We start from the raw sequence: 4,392 nt of genomic DNA, 5'->3' as shown, positions 1-4,392 counted from the left end.
TTACCTGAAAAAAATCATAAAATAAGAATTTGCTTGATCCTGTTGTTGGGATAACAAAATGCTTATATTGACAACACCTTACATCCTGTCTGAGAATAGTCATCCATTATCCATTCCTGTAGCTGAATATAAATATTCTTCTAATCTTACTGAAAAAGGTCCATTCAAATACCAAGCCACAATATTCTATTGTTAGCAATTTAAGTTCCTTTGGGTTGAAATTTAACTGATCCACCATCCATCCATTATAAGCCTCTCAGCTCAGACTTCATTCAGTTTGGATTCGTATTACTCATGACCAATACATACACACACCAAGTCATGCTGCAGTGTGACACCTTCTTCACCCTCTGTGCCAGATATGTCAGCAATAGAGTAATTGCACACCAAAACCATGTGTAATGTCACGAGCTAGGTGAGCTCCTTCTATGAGGAACAGAGGGAAAACCTTTCGGTTTTTTCTCCTCTCTTCAGTGCTTCTCTCATTCTGACAGCCTCTCCTTTTTACTCATGTTCCACTTTTCCTGAGTCCCTTCTCTGTCCCTCTCCACTGATTTCAATAGAAATATATTAGGAAACCATTCCATTTTCCCCCTTTTAAACTTCATTTTCTCTTATTCTGCCTTTACTGGTGTCCTTTCTTTGAAGTGCACAATGAATTTGTTAGCTATGCTTGAGCAGCATGACATCAGGCCTATCAGTCCACCACTCTGGTCCAGACTGAAATATCTTAACTACTTACTGGATGGATCTCTATGAAATTTTGTACAGACATTTGTGGTCACCAGATCCTACTGACTTGGTTCAAATTTAACAATTTAACAAAACAAAACAAAACAAAAAAATACTGCGGATAGCTGCCTCAGTTTTGTGTTCTCTCGTGTGTTTGTTGTTTTTCCTTGTTTTCTCAGTTTTCTGCAACCCATCTTGGATTTCTTTTGTAGCACTCTGTTTAAGTCTTGTGTTACATTAACGTGTATTTATAGTTGCAATGTATCAATCACATGTCTTGACGAGCTGACTCTGTTGAAGGCAGAGCTCATTGAGAGGCAGCATAATTACTCTGCTGATAGTTGTTATATTTAATTGCTTAAGTGTATTTACCATGCTGGTCAGTTTAATACTTATTCATTTATTTCACTTATTCACCTCACAGTAATTCTCTGCAAGTTACAGCCAGTGACACACAGCAGACACATGGCCAGTTACTGAAACAGCTGCAGGCAGCATTATGCACACATAATAGTGGTAACTTCATTAATTATTATTATTAAATACATATCTCTGACATTAACACAGGATGGCCAGCATCTATAAAGAGCGAGAGAGGACAGAATCGTGAGCGTAACATGATTTGAGCGAGCAGTGAGGGCCCTCCTTTGCTCTTAATTTTGATTCTGTCCTTACAAATATGTTTCTGTGCTCTCAAAGTCTGATTTGCAAACTGAAGAGCGTTCACACCTTGTTTTGCGCACTTTCAAAACTTTTGTTGTGGACAGACTTTCAGACAAGCCAAGCGGAAAGATCTGACAGTACAGAAACGAGACCACGCATGGCCTGGATTACACTCTCAAATCTGTATTTGCACTTTTAAATATGTGTCTGCGCGCTCTCAAATGCTAAGTTGCAAACTGAGTAGTGCTTGAAATGTGGTTTGTGTTCCTGTCAAACATTAGGGTAGGACTCCCCCACCGCTCCTTTGGCTTGGATGGTTAGTAACCACTGATCACTCTGTACAGTAGCCTGTAAACCTATTCAAAGTGTTTTCATTATTTGATTTTATAATCATTCACATTAAAACCAAACTGAACTACAGCTTGGATGCACAATTTTTAAAGGCGTTTCGGACTAATAGCCATTGAATCACAAAACATGGCGGATATAATATATTATGCAGCAAGGGCAAATCGTAAGTCAAATATTTTGGCAGGGAACTGGGAAGGTGGAATCCATATTGCAAAATGCCCAAATATTGTGTCATGCATAGGCTGCTTTATTATTGTTGACTCTGAGCACACTAGTTGCAATGAACTATTTGCGTTATCTGTATGACATGTTGGTGTTTGTGTGTTGTTACAAACTGAGAGTGGCAAAGGTGGTTTTCATCTAAAGCAGAAGTGTGTGTGCTGGTCCTGGCCTGATTGAACAAAGTGAAGCTCAAATCATCCTCCAGTCTGTTAAAAACACCCGATACATTTGTCAGCAACACTGTTTTGTATTTAACATGTGTATTAATGATGCTGCCATCAGAACAAACTGTTTTACATGTGCAGTACACATGTGAGTGATCAGCTGTGCACAGCGCACTGAGGCAACAGAATGGCCAAAAACTTTGGCACACACCCTAGAGTCACACTCACAGTTGTTGTGTTCACTGTGGCTGGTTGACATACCAAAAGTATTCACTCACCCATCCAAATCATTGAATTCATGTGTTCCAGTCACTTCCATGGTTACAGGTGTATATAATCAAGCACCTAGGCATGCAGAACGCTTCTACAAACATTTGTGAAAGAATGAATCGCTCTCAGGAGCTCAGTGAATTTCAGCATGGTACCATGATAGGATGCCATTTGTTTAATAAGTCCAGTCATGAAATTTCCTTGCTACTAAATATTCCACAGTCAACTGTTAGTGGTATTATAACAAAATGGAAGCGATTGGGAACGACAGCAACTCAGCCATGAAATGGTAGGCCATGTGAAATAACAGAGCAGAGTCAGCAGGTGCTGAGACGCATAGTGCACAGAGGTTGCCAACTTTCTGCAGAGTCAATAGGTACAGACCTCCAAACTTCATGTGGCCTTCAGATTAGCTCAAGAACAGTGCGTAGAGAGCTTCATGGAATGGGTTCCATGGTTGAACAGCTGCATCCAAGCCTTACATCACCAAGTGCAATGCAAAGTGTCAGATGTAGTGGTGTAAAGCACGCCACCAATAGACTCTAGAGCAGTGGAGATGTGCTCTCTGGAGTGATGAATCATGCTTCTCTGTCTGGCAATCCGATGGATGAGTCTGGGTTTGGTGGTTGCCAGGAGAATGGTACTTGTCTGACTGCACTGTGCCAAGTGTAAAGTTTGGTGGAGGGGGGATTATGACATGGGGTTGTTTTTCAGGAGCTGGGCTTGGCCCCTTAGTTCCAGTGAAAGGAACTCTTAATGCCTCAGCGTACCAAGACATTTTGGACAATTTCATGCTCCCAACTTTGCGGCAACAGTTTGTGGATGGCCCATCCCTGTTCCAACATGACTGCGCACCAGTGCACAAAACAAGGTCTATAAAGACATGGATGAGTGAGTTTGGTGTGGAAGAACTTGACTGGCCTGCACAGAGTCCTGACCTCAACCTGATAGAACACCTTTTGGATGAATTAGAGTGGAGACTGTGATCCAGGCCTTCTCGTCCAACATCAGTGTCTGACCTCACAAATGCGCTTCTGGAAGAATGGTCAAAAATTCCCATTAACACACTCCTAAACCATGTGGACAGCCTTCACAGAAGAGTCGAAGCTGTTATACCTGCAAAGGGTGGGCCAACATCATATTAAACCCTATGGATTAAGAATCAGTTGTTACTCAAGTTCCTTTGCATGTGAAGGCAGACGAGCGAATACTTTTGGCAATATAGTATATATTGCCAAATAATATCACCAAAACTGTAACTGTGTGGCCAGTACTGTTCAATGTTCATATCTTTGTTGTAGTTTAAGTCACTGTTTCATCTTTGTGCTAAAAAGCATGTGTCTTCCAGTATGGTGTGTTCTCCCAGTGGAGACACTGAAATTCATTATCATGAACCGGACGGTGGCTTTGACCCTGAAAAAAACTTTTTCAAGAACTTTGAAAATAACTGCAAGTATTACACAGATGAGCAGTTTAACAGCAATGTCAAGACTGAAAACAAATTATCACTAATTCACTTTAATAGCAGAAGTCTATACGCAAACTTTCAGAGTATAAAACATTATCTCTGTAGTCTTACACATTCTTTTAATATAATTGCTATTTCTGAAACTTGGATTAATAATGTAAGGGGAATGGATTTTGACCTTGATGGGTACGACTTGGTATGCACATACAGAGAGAATAAGATGGGAGGTGGTGTGGCCTTGTACATAGATAAAAACTTTTGTTATAAGAGAGTGGAGAAAATGTCAAGGGCAGTAGATAATTTACTGGAATGTGTGACTGTGAACTACTTTTGGAAAAAAAGAAAAATGTTGTAATAAGATGTATTTACAGAGCACCTGGAGCCAGCATAGAAAAATTTAATGACTGGATGGAGGAGAACTACTCGACAATAAGTCATAACTTATTGTTCATATGTGGTGACTTCAATATAGATTTGTTAAATCCTAACAAGCACACAGGAACTGAGGAGTTTATTAACACA

The sequence above is a fragment of the Monopterus albus genome, unplaced genomic scaffold (assembly GCF_001952655.1).
Source record: "Monopterus albus unplaced genomic scaffold, M_albus_1.0 scaffold74.1, whole genome shotgun sequence".
In the NCBI taxonomy this organism is placed as follows: Eukaryota; Metazoa; Chordata; class Actinopteri; order Synbranchiformes; family Synbranchidae; genus Monopterus; species Monopterus albus.
The sequence above is the reverse complement of the archived record's forward strand: the minus strand, read 5'-3'. Positions refer to the sequence as shown.